Below are 19,804 nucleotides of genomic sequence, written 5' to 3' on the forward strand. Positions count from 1 at the left end.
AAATCTGCCCGGAGATCCACCTGGCAGCCACGATGGATTCCACGTCATCACTGGGACATATCACCGTCGACTTAGCGAGTTTGGGATATACCGTGCCAAAAAAAAAGCTAAGGTTAACTCGCAGATTTTGGACATGGTTTGGGATGTACCGTGCTATTAACCCTTAATGGAATATGCATACATTTTAGTTGTTGCCCCTCTATTTACGGATTCAGGCTTTCTAGTGAGTGGACTGATCTTTCTCTGCTAAAGACCTGACGTCAGACCTTAAGACGGTGTAAATATATGCAGATATTTTGATTGTAATTATTTGGACTGTTACAGTGACTTCGGGCTGCCTTTTTCAGCGTTAGTAAATTATAACCTTATTGCAGTTTTAAGGTTATTTTCTTTACTCCATCATCGATGCGCCAACGCTTTAACTAGTGTTCGCCCGTCCCGATGCCGGTGTCGGATGCTGGTATCGGGACGGATGCTGAACTGGATACCGGAAATGAATTTTTCGGTATCCGTTTTTTCCGATATCCGGATATTGGTATCAGATATCAGTTGCTATAGTGCCGATATCCGATACCGGTATCCGTCCGATACCGGCATTTGTCTTCGTCTCAGGGGGACAGATGACGGTACCGGATCTCGGATGCGGATATCGATTTTTAATATCCGCACCGAATTTCATTATAGTTATGACTTATGAAATCTCCCTCTATTTTTTTTTTCAAAGCTTTCAATCAAAAGGGAGAGCTGAACGCAGCGGGCAACGGCCAGTGGCCAAGTGGAGTAGGCGGATGGCGGGGAGTGGACGGTGGTGTCGGCAGACGACGGCAGCGGTGGAATCGGCGGACGGGAGAGTCGCAGGTACGTTTTTGTAATTTCTGTAATTTCGACTTCCAGCATTTTCCACATTTTTGTAATTTTCGTCTATTTAATCACGATGAAGATGGAGGCTGTCGATTGCCGATTCTTCTTCTTTTTTTACATCTATTTCTCCACATTCTCTCTGATTCTTATTCACTGTTGTAATTCTAAGCCTCCATCTCTCTTCTCATTCTCCATTTTCCACTCTCCAATCTCCAATTCTCCCTCGCCCCTCTCTTCTCTCTCAACCCTAGATCATTAACACTTACTGTATATTTCTCCCATACTGTATATTTCTCTCTTCTTTTGAAAACTGTAGACTTTTTGGAGTTTTCCGGAAGTAAAATGATGAATTCAGTAGTCTTTTAATCCAGTTGTTTGCAAATTCTGTTTCTTTTTATTTCAGGTGTTTTTTTGGTATATGAATTTTTTCAAATTACTGATAGTCTTTGTGGGATTGCTTAATTTTGCGTTATTAATATATCTCTGACCCCTTTCTCTCTCATTTTCTGCTAAAATATGTTTCTATCTCTCTCCTTGCACCCTCTCACGCTCTGCTGAATTTTAACTTAATGATCAATCTCTCCTCTATTTTCTCACCTCTACTACTCCCTTATTCTCCTCCTCCTCTCTCTTCTCTCCTCTCATTCTCCCTTAATCTATAATGCTCACCCTCCCTCTCTCATTTTTGCTAAAACATGTTTCTATCTCTCTCCTTGCTCCTCTCACGCTCTGCTGAATTTTAACTTAATGATCAATCTCTCCCTCTATTTTCTCACCCTCTACTACTCCCTTATTCTCCTCCTCCCTCTCTCTTCTCTCCCTCTCATTCTCCCTTAATCTATAGTGCTCACCCTCCCTCTCTCATTTTTTGCTAAAACATGTTTCTGTCTCTCTCTCTCCTGCCCCCTCTCACGCTCTGCTGCTATTATTCTATTTTCTTCCTCTCACCTCATTCTCATGCTATGTGACTCAATAAGTCTTGCTTGAATATCTATCGTTCTTCCTTTACTTGTATATTCCATTCTACTTTTTTCACTATCTAGTAAATTGTCGTATTCATTGCACCCGTTACGTAATTCATAGCTTAAATCGCAGTTTGGCATCATGTGATGCCATTATGTTGAATTTTTGCTTACCAAATTATGCCATCAGAAACATGAACCCACCTGGAGGCAATGACCCAGCCCAAGAAAGATTTGGGTCAGGAGCTGTAGGCCCCCAACGTACGGAGGCGGGAACGTCTCGTGCCGTACAGAGTCAACCTTGTTCGAATCATTTAGTCAACATTGACTAATTCAAACAAATGGAAGATGGATACTATACATGCTTACTGTGCCAGGAGTTGAACCCACACAGTAAGAGGAAACCCATAAAGAGGCAAGCCGACAAAAGCACAAATGTATTTTGGCGTCACTTCAAATCCAGCCATCCAGCTCGTCACTCTGAACTGAAGGGCGAAGCCCCTAAAGACCCTGGTCAGACACGCATCACTGACAGAATGCAGAGCAAACGACAAGGAGAGCCTAGCCGACGGGGGCCGATTAAAGGGCACACTCCAGATGAGATGAAGAATTTCATTGCACGATTTGTATGCCTGACAGATTCACCATGGAGCATTGTTGAAAATGTCACCTTCAAGGATATGTGGCATTACACGATGCTTATCGACTTGGATCCTCCAAGTGCGAAGGTCATAAAGAGGTGGACCATCCAAATGCACGGCCAAATGAAACTTGGTGTGAGGAAGCTCTGGGAGAATGTGGCTCGAGTGTCACTCACTATAGATGCGTGGACTGCGGAGAACGGGACTGGATTGCTAGGCATCACCGTCCACTAGGTGGACGACATGTGGACGTACAAAGAGCGGGTACTTGCCATCCGAGAAATTGTCGGCAAGCACGATGGGGAGAACATGGCGTCCATTGTTCTCCAAGCACTAGATGAGTTCTGTCTGCGGACGAAGGTCAGAACTCAACGTCTATCTCATTTTATTAGTTGAACTTGTGCCTTTCAATGTGTAATGTAATTATGCAGGTCTACGCCGTTACTACCAACAATGCCACGGCGAATAAGAGGATGTTGGCATTGATGGCGAGAAAGTTGAAGAGTGTAAACCCGACGTTTACTGCTAGGAGGCACGTCCCATGTCTGGCACACATTCTGAATATTGTCGTGCAAGCGGCGTTAAAAAGCTTCGGTATTCCTTCGGCCTAGGGTGTGGAACCCGAAGAAGGCGACTTGACGATGACAACAGAGCAGTACGAAAGCGACCACGACAATGATCTCGGTGATGTATACTTAGTGTCTGATGACAATGTGGGACCACGCAAGCCGTTATGTTTGGGTGATGCAGTTGCAAAGGTACGCACCTTAGTGCGGAGTATTCAGAGCTCTGCGCAACGGAGAGAACTCTATACATATGCCTGTGAAGACGACCCCGAAGTCGGGGACTCCAACATGGTTGTCTTAGACTGTCCAACCCGATGGAACAGCATGTACACTATGTTGGCGGCCACCGTGAAGAAGCGTGATGTACTTGACGAAGTCTCGATGGCTTTTGGCCGGAAGGCGACGTCGTCGAAGTTGTCGAAGGACGAGTGGGAGGTTGTCAAAGAGTTCTGCTGCATCCTTGGCCATTTCGCCGTATCAAGTAATCATGTTTGCAAGACAGTGACGTCGGTGATCTACGATGTCCTGTATCTCATAGACTTGCCTCAAGGTTCACATGGAGGAAGTGGTCCAGCAAATTGAAGACGGGACATTCATCACATCCGTTCGATGCTTATACGGCGAGATCGTCAACATGGCGCAGGCGTGTAGAGCGATGCATTGCAAGTTTGCACAGAACGCTGAGATATTGTGGGCGAATGAGGCGATCACGGGTGCAACATTGATGGATCCAATCCACAAAGGGGCAATGCTCCGTCCGGGTGTCTGAGAAACGACCATCGCATACGTACGGTCGTTGTTACCCGGTGACTACTCGAGCCGTGGGCCGAGAGGGGCCGCTGAGGAGGGGCAGCCAGGAGGTGAAGAGTTGGACAAGTGGCTTAGCAGCACTATGCGGCACGTGCAACCGGCACCAGTGACAATGAGGTTGGCCTGGGATGAGTTCAACCAGTTCCTTGTAGAGACTGTGCCAAATGAGGGTGTGTTCACTCCATTATCTTGGTGGGCCATGACGGGGTCGAAGCGTTTCCCCTTGCTTGCGACCATTCCGAGGCACCTATTATCCGTATGTGCGACGAGCGCCCCTACCGAGCGCATGCTCTCGGTTGGCAATGCTATTGTCACATACAAGCGATCGCGTCTGTCGCCAATAAGCATCGAAACACTAATCACTGTGAAGTGTTGGCTCCGTGCGGACAACAAACGGTGGTACAATGACGTTGAGCTAGATGAGGATGTTGACGACGGAGAAGATGGCATGGTTGCATGTGCTCGAGGTGCACATCACATAACTGAACTAGATGTTATTGTTTCTACGTAATTATCGTTACTGATCTCTTATCTTCTGCAACGCAGGTGATGATCAAGTGAGCACAAATCTCTGACAGAGCCGTTGGGACTATGTTTTTTTGACAGAGCCACAATCATAGCATACATATGAATTTTGCTACAGATGTCGAATTAACGGCGTGTATGGATTCTTTTGAATTTATTTAAAATTTGGTACATTTTCCAAATATGTAATTGAGTATCCCTAAATTACTACGACGATTCAAATGAATGCATAATATTAAATTTTAAATCAATTTAAATAGACACTTTCAGTTCTTGTTACAAATTTATATCCAGCATTACTATATTCCTCCAACAATTCAATAAATAATCTTAGTATCAATCAAAAAAAATAATCCCTGTAATTAAATATACTGCCAAGAAATATACTTCCTCGTCTATTAAATTTATTAACTATATTACACAATTTTATTCTCTTAAAATAACAGTATATTAGTTTCTTAATAACATTAGTTGTTAGTTAAAAATAACAATTCTACAACAATCTAGTTATGGTATTACATATTTTCTGCAGTTTTATTCACATAAAAATATAGTTTACTAATTTCACTATATAACTAATTTCACATAAAAATATACCTAGTAACATTAGTTTTTAGGTCATATTAAATTTATTATTCCATTTCTTAACTATATGACGCAATTTTACATAAAATAACCATTTCTTAACCATTTCTTAACAACTTTAGTTGTTAGGTCATATTAAATTTATTATTCCATTTATTAACTATATAACGCAATTTTGTTTTCTTAAAATAACAATATATTAATTTCTTAATTCCATTAGTTGTTATGTAAGATTAAATTTATTGTTATTTTTGTTTACTATATTAGCAACTTTATTTCCTTAAAATGACAATATATTAATTACCTAGTAACATTAGTTGTTAGGTCATATTAAATTTATTATTATGTTTATTAACTATATAACGCAATTTTGTTTTCTTAAAATAACAATATATTAATTTCTTAATAACATTATTTGTTAGGTCATATTAACTTTATTATTTAATTTATTAACTATAAAACGCAATTTTATTTTCTTCAAATAACCATATACTAATTTCTTAATAACACTAGATGTTATGTAATATTGAATTTATTGTTATTTTTATGAACTATATTACGCAACTCTACCCTCGTTATCATGATAATTTTAAATTTTAAATTACATGAGGTATTATCTGTGGGCGGTGAGCTGGTGAAGATGAGAATTAACTGGAAGATGCCTGGGGAGAATATATAGTCTCACGGAAATTAGAATTTTACAATATGGGATTGCAGGCGACTGAACAAAAATTGCCAGATATCGGTTTTCGATACACGGATATTGAAAACCGATATCCGCCTCGTCCCTCCCCCTCCGATATGCGGTACCGATATCCGTCTAACCACTGATAGACGGATATCGCCCGATATCCGATATCCGGAACCGTCCCATTTTTTCCCGGATGTCGGATATCGGTTGTCCGATACTGGATGTCGGGACGGCGAACAGTAGCTTTAACCATGACGCACAATTGGAGTAGGATTGTCATCATCAAGGACGTCACATCAGAGCCTAAGGCGTCTCAAGGTCAACGAATCTGAGGCCTATCAAAGCCTATTTTCCTCTCTCCAAAGCCAGACACTTCGACTGGGATCTCAGAGGACGGGAGGCGTGAAGAGAATGGAAGAGGAGGTGAAAGTCGTCGTCCGAGTTTGGTTCGTTGCCATTCCGGCGGCGATGAGTTACTGCTACTTCCTCAATTCTATCATCCGACCGGGGAAGTGGCGCCTCCTTGCGATCCTTCCAGTAATAGCCCTCTTCATCCTCCTCCCTTCTCCTTCTCCACTGTTCACATCCGGTTTATCACCGCGGGCATATTCGTCTGGCTTGCCCCGTTCAAGCTTCTCCTCTTTGCGTTTGACCGCGGGCCGCTCCGCAACGGAGGAACAACAGATCAGCGTTCGCTGCTGACGTTCATTCTGCTGGCCTCCCTCCCAATCTTGATAAAGAAAACCCTGCGTCGCCTCAGACCTCCCGTCCACTAAAGATTTTTATCACCGGGTATGCGATGAAAGGTCTCCTCTTGGCCTTTATTGTCTATTTCTATCCTGAGAGGCGGCGATTTCATCGGGGAATGGCGTTTGCTCTCCACTTCCTTTACTCCTACATGTTAATCGATCTCTTCGCCGCAAGTACCGCTGTCGTGGCCCGAGCGTTACTACCGCCGGGAACAGGCCTAGAACCGCAGTTCGCCGCGCCCTTCTTGTCGTCGTCTCTTCAGGATTTCTGGGCCAGGCGTTGGAATCTAGTAATATCAGGCCTCTTGCGTTCCGCCGTGTATGATCCAGTCCGAGCTTGTATGGCCGCACAGCCGGTGTCATGGCATCGTTTATCGTTTCCGCACTGATGCATGAAGTTCTCTTTTATTATCTGGCCGTCGAGCCGTCGTCTGGAGAGATCGGACTCTTCTTCGTGCTTCACGGCGTATGCACAGCGGCAGAGATATCGGTAAAAATGGTGGAGTAGGAGAGGAATGAAGCCGCTACACCCCGTGTTGACTATACCGGTGACTGTCGTGTTCGTGTTGGGGAGTTCTTGGTGGTTGTTCATGCCATCAGCAATCAGGGCTTTTGAGAAGGAGACGGAGGATTTCCTCTCGCTGTTGAAAGGATTTGTGATGCGACATGATGTGCGTTGACTTCATGGCCAAGGTTATTCCTGGATTGATGCCGCCAGTTTTGGTTTTATTGTTATCTATCGTCAGAGATAGATCTGTGACTTCTGGTTAATTGTCGTAAAATATGGCAGTGGTGTCTATCGATCGTCAGAGATTGAACTGCACCTTCTAGTTAATTGTTGTAAAATATGGCAGTGGTGTTTATCGATCGTAAGAGGTGAATTGTACCCTCCAGTTAATTGCTGTAAAATATGGATTGGTGTTTATCGATCGTTAGAGATAGAATTGTACCTCCAGTTAATTGTTGTAAAATATGGCAGTGGTTTATATCTAGATGGTGGTATAGGAAACCTTATCGCCTTATTTCTGGACGAAGAAAATTTCCAAGATATCTTATGCTGAGAAGTGGGAAGAGTCCTTATCGTCTCATGGCCAGCGGAAAATGGATAGACGTGTTAGGGCACTCGTCGTGAGCCCTTGGAGCATTTAGAGCGGCCGTGACACGTTCGAAGGGCGACCTAGTCCATTGCGCATTAATGGCCGAACTATGACTTCACGCCGGAGGGGGGGCGTGGCATGGTTTGGTTCCGTAGAAAACTTCTGATTTATGACGAGAGATCAAGAGAGAATGAGTGAGAGGGAGAAAGAGAGAGCCAGATATCTGTTGAGAGAGAAAGAATGAGGGAGATGGAGAGAGAGAGAGAGAGTTAGAGGGAAAGAGACAAGGAAATAAGTCAATAACTATAGCGCAGAACAATTAGGACTGGGGACATTTAGAACTAGTTAGCCCTGCCTGAACTGGGAGGGAACTGGAAGTAAATTATTAAATATTTATTTAGTACTTTTTTGTAAAATTATAAAAAATAAATCCAATTTCACCAGAGAGGTTTCTATTGAGTTCCGCCTAGCTGTGACATATTTTATCATTTGTGGGCACCCGCTCGATGAAGAGGAGTTCTTATTATAAGGCAAGCTGCAACAACCCATCACAACCTCTTCCTCTATTGAAAATTTCTTCTTTTTCTATTGACCCTGACAGTTCTCATAGATGTAGGGAGGGAGAGGGGTGTTGAGAAAGGGAGGTGTGGAGGGAGAAAGGCTCATAGATGAAGATAGGGAGAGGGGGGAAAGAGGGAAAGGGAAGCCAAGGGGCATTTGTGACCAGCGGTCCTATAGCTGGTTAACATAACCAACATACTCAACATAACCATCAACATAACCTTTCTACTTTCACTTTGACTAGTCAACCTAACCAGACCAAGAAGGGACCTGGACTGAACAAGGAAGAACCTGAACCAGACTGAACTTTAGGTATGGTTTAGGCCTTTGCTAAAAGCTGGGACCGGACCAAAGGTGGAGTGGTATGCTTCAATCACATTAAATTACACACGATTTCAAATTAAGGGATGATGATTGCATTAGTGTCCGAATGGTTTAACAATATTGTTAATGGATCCTAAAATGATATAATTAACCAGTTAAAGTATTATACAGGGGTTTACAGGGGTTATGTTTATAAATATATGGAGACAACTTTATAAATAAAAAGTAACATTTCCACCACATCAGAATATAACAAATTTTTCTACATCACCGGGTGGATTCCTGCTTGCTATGAACTCCTGCACAGGTGAGTGTAAGGCACAATGTCTAATCGCCTAATGATAATTATAAGAAATGGAAGAAAATACCAAAGAGATACCCAAACAAATAAAATGTAACCTTTTCCTTAAAAATAGTCCCATATACCCTTAAAATAAGTCACTTCAAACCCATATAAAACATAAAATTATTAGAATTCATACAATGAGATCTAAAAGATATATCAAAGTCTAAGTTCCTGAAATTTTAGCACTCCCTTTTGCCCCATACAGTATGTTATATAGAAGATTGAAAGCTCACCATCTATTTATATAATATCAAATTAAAATCATAATATGAATCAGTTTCATCGTATGAAATAAAATGTCTCAATTTTGACAATTAAACCTAAAACTAAGACACAAGTCAATGATCCAATCACCTTAAACAGAATGCAATCATTAGGTTCTTTGAATGGGTCATCACTAGATGTACACATGTCCGACCTCTAAACATATCCATTTGGTCCTCAGCACATTGAGTCTCTTCATCTTCTACTTGATATGTGTATCCAACAATCTGAGATGATCATTTTCCCATGCCTCTTGTATTAATAGAGGACGCCACCCATGGAGGGAGGAATAAGGATCAGGGATACTGAGAAAAAATCTGATTGGAAATTTTTGGTCCTTTATATATATTCGTACTTCATAGAATATTTCATAAGAACCATTAAATTTTATGTTTATCATCTACGGTATAATCCCTCGTCCATGTAAAAATCATAGAATAATTTGGGGTATGGTCATATTATCAAATCTCAATCAACCACCCAATCTAGTATTCAAGAATTTGGTTCATAATCAAAAAATTTCTTTTGTCCAGTAATTCCTCTACCTTGTATTTTCTGAGCTTTGTTCTCTGTAACAAGGTGGATGATCACATCATGACCATTTAACCCTTCATGGATTTTTGTCAAAATAGGTAAGCCGACAGAATCCTATGTTTTGGGACTTTTGGGCCATTGTCCATTTGCATCTGAGCTAAGCATATTTCCAGTCCCTTATGTGATAGTAAAAAAGAAAAACAGTTGCCCATCCAAAATATTTATCGTGTCTTAGGTCAAAGAACAACTTAGCACAACTGTAGCATGAATGAACCTAGTTCATAGTTACATATAAAACCATATGGGGATTCAAATGCATCAAACCAGTGAACTCATTTCCTGAATAGTGCTTACTATCTCTCTTCAATATCTCCTCATAAATGGTCATATTATCAAATATTCTCACCAGATGAGGATTGTAGAATTTCATTTATAGATTTGGATATCCTTCTCTAATGTCTTATGAATATGAATATTCATGATATATGTTCAAAAAATAACTAATTGTCGTATTATAATCTTATCACTATTCAGTAATAATTACAAATATTCTTGGATTTCATTGTAAGGATCATAGATGCACAGTCATATGAATGATTTGTAGATAAGAATGCTGAAGGAGATATGCAATATGCAATCATCATGAAGAAATTTCAATGTGACAAAGAAATCTAGGATATCAATGCGGGAGAGAAATAAATGATATATTTAGGAGAATATATTTCCAAATTTTTAACTGGAACCAGATCCACTTCAATAATTTTCTCTACAAATCCAACTTGTGCTTATCATTTTATGTATCATACATCCTCAATCCATTGTTTTCTTGGTAGTGAAAGCATTTGAAAGAGTGTATTAAGTGCACAAGTGTCCTACCATTAGTTTGCTAAAACAGTTTCTTTTACAAGTCATCCATACACTTGTAATAATTTATTTGCATTCAAGTAAATGGTCTGATTTCATTACATAGGTTCATAATCTTAATATAGAGATCCCAACCATGGGAATCAAGAGATGAATATAAGTTTTGAATACTATGATCTACATCTCTTGAATGACATATGTTTATTATATCATTCTAAGCTCTATAGGGGTTAACTTTTCTCTTGTGGATAATCTTCATGATCATCCCTGATATTGGTTTATTCGTTAGATCAACTTAAAAAAAATTATTTAGTTCTACTGAAAACACAATACTTATGCATGGCTGGGTTTTTATAAATATTATTTAAGAGATCCCAAAATTCATAATTAGGTCAATAATCATTATATCATGAAGTAGAGTGTTCACGATCAAGTTCTAATCATACAGCCAAATCCGTTAGTATGGAAAATTTTCTTTTCCAAGTGAAATCCCATGGTATATGAAAGAATGAAAAAGTGCCTCATTGTTGTGGGATAAGAAGCCGTTGTATCTTAATGCCTGTATTTGAAACCTTAAGGTGGTCTTTGGGGTCTGAGCAGTTAGTCCTTTAGAAAGATCCTAATGTAGAGCAGATATTTGATGCCTATATTGAGATATAATCAAGTACCAAAAGTGATGTTGTTGAGTTTTTAGCATCCTGAATGAGAAAATAGCTTTCGAGGTAGTACGGGGACATTAAGCGTAGGTCAAGAGGCACAATATGAAGTACTCATTTGAAGAGTAGTATAAGACAAAAAGATATGATGTGTCTAATAAGGACTCACTTTGTTAATATAACATCAAGAGAAGTTAGTTTACTGAATATTATTTAATGAACATTAAAATCTAAATAACATGTGACACATGACACAATTCCTAATGGATGAAATGAAAAAGGTGCATATAATACCACAAAATTCACTTTCTCTTTTTTCATTTCTCCTCGATCTCATAAAAAACTTTTCATACTCAACAATGTAGCCCCATACATCAGTATGTATCAGACCTGACATAGCTTTGGGAGGTTCTCAATTTCCAAATTAGAAACATGCGCATGTGTATGTGTGTGTCATGGTTAGCAAGTTAAACATGATTGAAAATGAATGACAGTAAGTAGGCATCTCATGAATTTTAGGCAATCTCCATTTGCCAAATTTTCAAAGCTCTTAAAGATAAGCCTTAATACACAGTCTTCATGAGAGAAATATCAACTTGGAGGTGACTTTAAGAAACATCTGATGGATATATGATTGAATTTTACACAAAAGTAACGAATTTAGTTCTCAAATAAATGGAACTACAAATTTTTACAATAGTCAGGAAATATCTAAGTTTATTTATAATAGGCCCAATTTTCTTTATTAGACTAAGAAAATAATAGTCTTCTAAATAAAGAATCTCCCAAGAGAAGCTTGAGGTTCACTATCAATACTGTGATCATTAAATCCTTTTGTCATACTTCCTATCCTTAACATTATATTGTCTTTTCATCTCATTTTATCTATTTCTCAAAATTGAAACATGTCTAATATTTGACTCTCTAATTGAGGTAGGCACTACATGTAGTTATTTAGTTAGTGCCCTTTCAGACCATGGTGAAAATATACATTGTTTCATATATCGTAATAGTTATTCTCTTCACTAACATGCTAACTTAACAGTCATAATCTTTTTCATTTTAAAATGACATGTGACACCTTTTTGGTTATTCTTGGGGTCTTTGTATTTTTTGTAAGCAATAAACTTTGGAATTATCAAGCATTTTTAATTCAACTAGGTTGACTTAATCTTGTTTGTGATAAAAATAAAAATACAGTTTGATTATGGTTCATGATGGAATTGAATGATGAGGTCATTACTAATGTCTAGGAATAATCACTCTGCACAGATGGAGGCTGTTAGTTCATAAGATCATATTTTGTATTTCATCATATGCAAAGGATCACTTGACCATGTAAGATTTAAATAGATTTTTGGCTACTATATCTTCAAGTCCTATTCCACTGGTCAAAAAAGCTATATCATATAGTGTGTCATGGCCTTATGTTCTATATCTTCACAATATTTTAATTGCTAATAGATCATTGAGGGTGTGTAACATTAAACCTTCCTATAGAGAACTCTTTACTCATATCCCATCTGTAACATCTTTAATGATGTATTAAAATGAGCTCCATTACAAAGGACAGGCAAACGCCTCATACATGAAACAATACCCCTGACTATGGATCACAACCGTGATTTCTTGGATCCTTCCTGAGTTGTGTTGATCTTCTCATGTGCGCAGACTCTAGATGTATCCATGTGTTCTACGACACGTTGAATCTCCTCCTTAACCTTGACAAGCTCCATTCACCATCCTTCGTTGTTGTTATGCCGTCCCAATTGCATCGGGAATGGAGAGGAGCTCTAAGAAGTAGGAAGAAGAAATGGAAGGGCCTTCAAAAATTCTGTCCTGGGAGAATGTTGTTCAGGGCCTTCCCTTATTTATCCAAAGTTTAATTATATCTTATGAGATCCAAAATACCATGAGTTGGTGACCCTCTAGGCCAATGTATCAATCTCTTTAATGACTCGAGTTGCCCAATAACCTTTATTACCCTTCCAAATTTAACTATATCAATATATAGATTAATTAATGCCCGATCAATCAAATGCAACCAATAGGTCAAATGTCCAACCTTTGGGATGCCACGCTATACCTCGTACTCTAGAAGATGCACATGATTGTGAACTGACTCACTCATGGAACTTGTCTATCATCAGTTATTGGGTAAGTATAGTCACTTGTCCACTTGGTGCTCCTAGGATGACTTAGGGTATGGTCAACTACCTAACCCTAGTAGGGCATCTGAGTTAGTATTGATGCATTTGGAAATCATTAGGGAACTCTTCTCCAATATTTTTCTGCCTTACCTAAGGACTTCATCGCATCATCTTCATTGAGATGTCTCTTCTTATACCGAGGGTGGATGATCCTAACATAACCACTAAATATTTTTTAATAACTTCTTGATGCATATGACTATTTAGAATCCCATGTTTAAGAAGTAGTAGGTCATAGCCAAAGTACAACTGACCGTCCACAAGACATCTTTTGTGACCCAGGTCGAAGGACCAATTACACAACTGTATCGTGAATCAACTCATTGACAAATTGGTATAATACCATTTAGAGATTCATATGGATCTATTTGGAGAATATTTTCCGCGAACGAGCACCTTGTATCTATCCTTAGTGTCTGTACACTAATGGCTACAAGACTAGCCATACTCACCGTATGAGTGAGGCTGGATAGTTCTATACTATTTGGTTACTTTGATGTCCTTCTCAAGTATCCTTCTAATATGGATATTAAGACTACATGCTTAAGGACTATTGACCTCATGTTACAATCTCATCGTAGTTCACTAAGTCCTATCATGTATTCATGAACTTGATTATTAGGATCCTACATGCATTGTAATGAATACATCATCAACATGGAATAAGATATGTAGTGTGTGATTGGCTTGTGAACCTCATATTTCCATTATCATCAAGTTCTTGAACGTGTCATAAGTGATTTTCATCAAATATATCTCATAGTGGGTTAATTGATAATGTGTTTTTGCAGTAGATCATATTCTCTACAACATAAAAGTTTTCTACCAGTTTCTATATTCATTTGTAAGGGCTCCCACTAAATTTAAGCATTCTACACGACCTCACATTCCTAAAATAGGACAAAGTAATGTTCTTCTAGTGGGGATTAGAATCTCAAAAAATCAAATCATAACTTGGAGTTCATTCCACTAATCATAATAGAATATTGAGCATTCATATGATGATATTTGCAACTACTTGTAGTATTTAAGAGTAAGTTGATCTCCAACTCTCATGCAACATGGAATTTGTTCCACCAGCCATTGAGTCTGGTCTGGGTAGCACCTTTGTTACTTTATGGCAATACATTTTCGTCCAGCCTTGGAGTTTGATACACCTAACTTGTGGCATACCTTAATTATTAGTCCGTCCGACCAAAGATGCAGCAATGGAGTTTTCACCACAACCAAACTTTAAGAAATTAGGATCTTAGCTCTATTAAAATGATGACCACATGTGAGCTCACAATCTTTACGCTGTGCCTTATAGTTTAATTGTGTCTTTAATATATTTTATTTAGTGTCTTTACGCTATATTTTAATTCCTATTAGATTTATCTAGGTTTTAATTACAACCAAGCGGTTCACATTTATTTTGACCAATACATGCACCTATATGAAACATATTTTTATATTCACTATTCATATTTCTATACTTAGGTGCTAAGACTTATTTAATTGAAACAAAAAAATAATTTCAATCTCTTACATGAAACTAAAAGTGTCACTAGAAATGAAACTCTCAATTCCAATGATATCAAAAATGGCAACATAATTTGAAAACGACTCACAAGGTCACTTCAACAATAAATGTTCTTATCTATTTTATTTAATACACATTATTCAGTTGCATTGGTATATCTAGTAGAAGCAAGACTACACATCTATCTAAATGTAACTAGAATAATTACTAAATAAGATAAAATTGAACTGAACATAAGGTTTTTGATCAATGATTACCTCTGCTTATATCACAGTTGAATTTATGAGTAACCATTTAAGAATTAAATTTTTTTATTATGATTAGAAAATGGAGCACTGGTGGATTCAAACCTCTTCAAAATTTATGTGACACCCTACAGAGGAGCTTTTTATTTCATTAAAATAACTAGTTATTATGAATTTTTATATTGAGTTTTGAAATAAACAAAAGATTTGTTCTCATTTGGTGTACAAGCACGGGCGGCCGACTAGCTGCCTGCGCGGGCCGGGTTGGCAGCCTGCGCACGCGGCCTAGCCGCGGGGTTCAAGAGCTCTAGGCGGGGCTGCGCGCGGGTGCCGGCGCTCTTGGCGGCGTCGCACGCGGTCGCCCACGGGGCTGCACCTGCCTCACGCGGCCGCCACACACCGTGCGATGCCGCCAGACGAGGCCCGGGAGTGCCGCCTGCCGCTGCACGGGGCAGCTGCCTGCCGGCGGCCCCGCAGGGCGGCGGAGCGGCGGCCTCTGGTCGATGGTGGGGCGGCAGCCTCCGATCGACGGTAGGGCGTGGTGGCCTCCTGCCTACTGTGGCTTTTGATCGTGGAGGTAGGAAGTATATATAGCTATTATGTTACCTAATCCACTAATCCTTAGGATCTGGATATCAGAGTGTTGACTTCTTCAACTCTAATGTTCTAGAAGCTTATGGAATGATCTAGACAAAAATCTTATAGATGGTTATACGACCTTCAAGTCACTTTTAGAATCTTTTGTGTTTCTAGAATCATATGGAGTCCTCTAAAATATTCTATAAGCTAATGGACCATATTATAAGCTTGTGGGTCTTTCTAAATGTTTTAGAAAGGTGTGGAAATATTCTAGAGAGGGAAGTCTATGGAAGATTCCGAGGAGCTTGATTTAAGGAGGTGCCTGCCTCATCCAAAGGGGGGATCTGGAGAGCATCCTAGTGTGCATCTTTGTGAGCATCCTTGTTAGAAACATTGAAGGTTTCAAGCTACGGTAATTGGAGAGTTGGAGAAAAGTTGGGGCCAACATAGCATCTTACAAAGAAGCTTTTGTGAGGAGCTGACACCAAGTGTGTATCTCTTGCTGGTCAGTCCCTTTGGTAAACTTGTTCTCTTTTGTACTTTCTGTTTTGAACCTCTACTGTGAACATTGATAATCCCATTCAAGAAGGTTGTTTATCTCCAATCAGTAGATGGGTTTTGTTCACTCTTATCCCGATACCCTTGGTGGATTATTATGCTTGGTTGGATACATATTTTAGGCTCCATTAAGTTAAGATCCTCAATAGTATGAACTTTTGAGTATAGATTAAAAAGAAAATTTAAAATGAATCTTTGTTTAACGGAAATGTAAATCTTTTGGTTATATTGACTCTTGTCCATGTACATTGAATATAAAAGTATACAAAAAAAATAAAGGTACGCATATACGACAAATCTCCATAATAATAATAATGAATAGATCAAGACTGACTATCTTGAGTCATGCAAACCACACGGATTCCCATTTTTCTAGCTCCTGTGATGCACTTGGAGCTTCTCCATTTGTTGATAAAAAAACTTATCCACTAATATGTACGATGCTGGAGTACCACCTTGCAACGAATGTGGGTTTTTCTGAGTCTCTAATAGGATGTCCAACACCAATTAAAGCCATGGAACAGGTGATCTGTAAACTTAAACTGGAATTGCTCAATTTGAAGAACTAGAAAATTATGCCAGCAAGAAAAAATAACATATTAATTATTTTTTATTTTACATTTTCATTTGTGCGTCTTGATTTAATTTTTTTTTAGCGAAGGGCAGGAAATTGGGCCTTAGCATGGGCGTCCTTGTCAAGGACATCATTATCAAGGTCAACGACTTGAGGGCTTTCATTTCCTCCCTAAGAAATCGGAAACTTTGACTAGGTAATCAAACGCAGAGAGAATGGAAGATGATACTAGAGTCTTCATTCGAGTATGGCTCATCGCAGTGCCAACAGCACTGGGTTTCTATCATCCGACCAGGCAGGTGATGGCTCCTAGTGATCCTTCCCGTAATTCTTCTCTTCTTCGTCCTCCCTAATAGCGGAGTTGAGAAACTCGTCAGCAGCAGTCAGCGCCAGGATGGCCGGTCCTGAAATGTACATTTTGAGCCATATGTGCCTCCTTTTGAATATTTGAAGAAGAGGGTCTCCAATTTGAATTGTTTCTTTGGAATTTGGGGCATTCCCTGGCTCGATGTCCGTATTGTGAACAAATTTGGTAGCGAGGTTGGAATCTTTGATTGCTTCCTCTTCCTCTTCCGCGATATTGAGTAAATCCTCTGTTGTTGTTGAATTCCCTCTTGGTATAAGGGTATTGACCCCTCTGAGCATTGTTAGCTATTGGCGGAAAATTTTCATTTTCCTCTTCAAATCTCAGATATGCGTCGTGGGCTTTGAGGTTGGTGATAATTTCGTCGAATTTGAGGTGCCCAATGTTGGCATTGATGCTCACAATGAATGACGAGTAGGGTGACACTAGTCCCCTCGAGAAGGTGTGTATCTTGGCCTGCTCGTAAGGTAGTTGTCCGGCAGCATCCAATGCTTCAATAACTGATCTAAAGTATCTGACGTACTCCTTAGTACTCCTTGCTCCTTTCTGCATGTTATGAAACCTGCGTTGAAGGTCCATTATACGTTCCTGATCCCATCCAGCAAACACTGACACCAACTTTTCCCATGCCGCTTTAGATGATCGGGCTCTGCTGATATGAGGTAAAACCTGTTCAGAGATTGTCTGGTGAATAAATCCTAGTACCTGTTGATCGATCCGCCACCATTTCTTGAACGCTGGATTTTTGACTATATTCCCTTGTTCATCTACAATGGAAACAGGTGGAGAGAGACCTTCAATGAATCGCATAAGACCATACCCGTTTAGAATTGGGACCATGGCACTTTTCCAGACACGAATATTATCACCATTGAGCTTGGTCAGCACAATTCCTCCAGTGGGAACTATTACAGGAACTTGTCCTGTCATGGCAATCTCGTTCGCCGATGGATTCACGGCCATGGGAAAATTTTCCCCCATCTTCTTGATGCCTGCTTAGAGTGGCTCTGATAGCATGAAAGAGCGCGAGTCCCTTCACGTAGCGTGCTCGAGAACTGGGAGAAAGTTGACCAGAAAGAAGAAGAACGATAGAGAGAGAGAGAGGGAAGAACATGAGAGATGGAAGTTAGATTGTATTATCCCCAAATCGATCAACACAGTTTGCGGTTGTATTTATATAATAATAGTAACTAATTATAATGAATTTCCTTAACTAATCTAGCCGTTGTAACAGAAAATACAATGGCTATGTTTAGTTAAGTCCTAGCCGTTGGATCTCGCTAGTCGATCTTTGATCCTAGCCGTTATATCTCAATATAAAGGCTATGTTTAATTTGATCCTAGTCGCTAGATGTGTATATTTAGATTTTATCCTAACCGCTAGATTGACCTGTCTATGTTTAATCCTAACACTAGATTTTCCTATATTGAATCCTAGCCACAGTCCCATATCGGGTATTATATATTTCCAGTTCCTTACTATCTAATCTTATTTAAACCTATGTCGGTGGCATGTCGTTGACTGTCGACGGGCCATCCTGGCGCTGGCTGCTGTTGACAAGTTTCTCAACTCTGCTATCCTTCCCCTTATCCTTCTCCACAATCCATATCCGCATCATCTCCGCCAACATCCTCGTCTGGCTAGCCACATTCAAGCTCCTCTTTGCCTTCGATAGAGGTGTTGTCTCCTTGAACTCGTAACCACCTCAAGAACTTCCAAAAATTGCAAAGAAAAGAAATCGCTCCATAAGAAACAAGAAATCGAGAACACGTAACAAGAAATCGTTCCGCGCACATTTCATCGAGTAGGTAGAGGCTCTTATATAGTGAGCCAATCAGACAAGGAGAGAGAGGGGAACATAACCGCCAGCAGGTGACCTGGCAAGCAAGTCTGATATGGATGCATCTCCGCCGTTATAACTCGGCGCGATTGACGGTGGAGTTCAACCTGATAAAAGAAACATAACTGCCAAAAAACATAAAATCCCCAAATGTTCATTCGACGGAGAATTTCATCGAAGCCAGCGAAATCGGGGAGCTCTGGTGAGGCTGGGGCAACTCCTTCATACTCCTCCTTGCTCCAGAATCACCTGGTCAACATTTCGCATGCCTAGCCGCTTCCGCATTTCTTCAAACTTCAATCTCCCGAGGGATTTTGTCAGTAAATCTACAAGTTGATCTTCCATCGGTACATGCTCGCAACTCACAGGTGAGTCGGTTCAGCCACATGCCTTGGCAAGCTGCTGAAGTGGCCGCAATGTATTCAGCCTCACAAGTTGAGAGTGCCACAGTCTTTTACTTCTGGGTGGACCAGCTGAACAACATGTTGCCTAAGAAAAAGCCCTGTCCGGAGGTGCTCTTCCGGTCATCAGCATCACCTGCAAAATCGCTATCGCCATAGCCCACCAGGCCTTCTCCTTCATACCCCTTCTCATATATGAGACCAAAGTCACAAGTGCCCTTGACATATCTCAGAACTCTCTTAACTCCGGTGAAGTGCTCGGTGGATGGCTTCTCCATATATCTGTAATAAAACCAACCAAAAACATCAGATCAGGGCGTGTATGAGTCAAGTACCTCAAGCTTCCAACAAGACTTCGAAAATAGGTAGCATCCACTGGTGGGCTTGAGTTGACTGAGGAGAATGCCGGTCTTGCTTCAAGCGGTACGTGCACCGGGTTGCAGTCCACTAACTTAGCATACTCGAGGATCTTCC

General features: G+C 40.0%; 1 pseudogene; it reads left to right on the plus strand.

Annotated features, from left to right (window-relative positions):
- Window positions 1-788: 788 nt before the first annotated feature.
- On the plus strand, window positions 789-7,420 carry LOC144716387 (uncharacterized; annotated as a pseudogene).
- Window positions 7,421-19,804: the final 12,384 nt, after the last annotated feature.

The sequence above is a fragment of the Wolffia australiana genome, chromosome 2 (genome assembly GCF_029677425.1).
Source record: "Wolffia australiana isolate 7733 chromosome 2, ASM2967742v1".
Taxonomy (NCBI): domain Eukaryota; kingdom Viridiplantae; phylum Streptophyta; class Magnoliopsida; order Alismatales; family Araceae; genus Wolffia; species Wolffia australiana.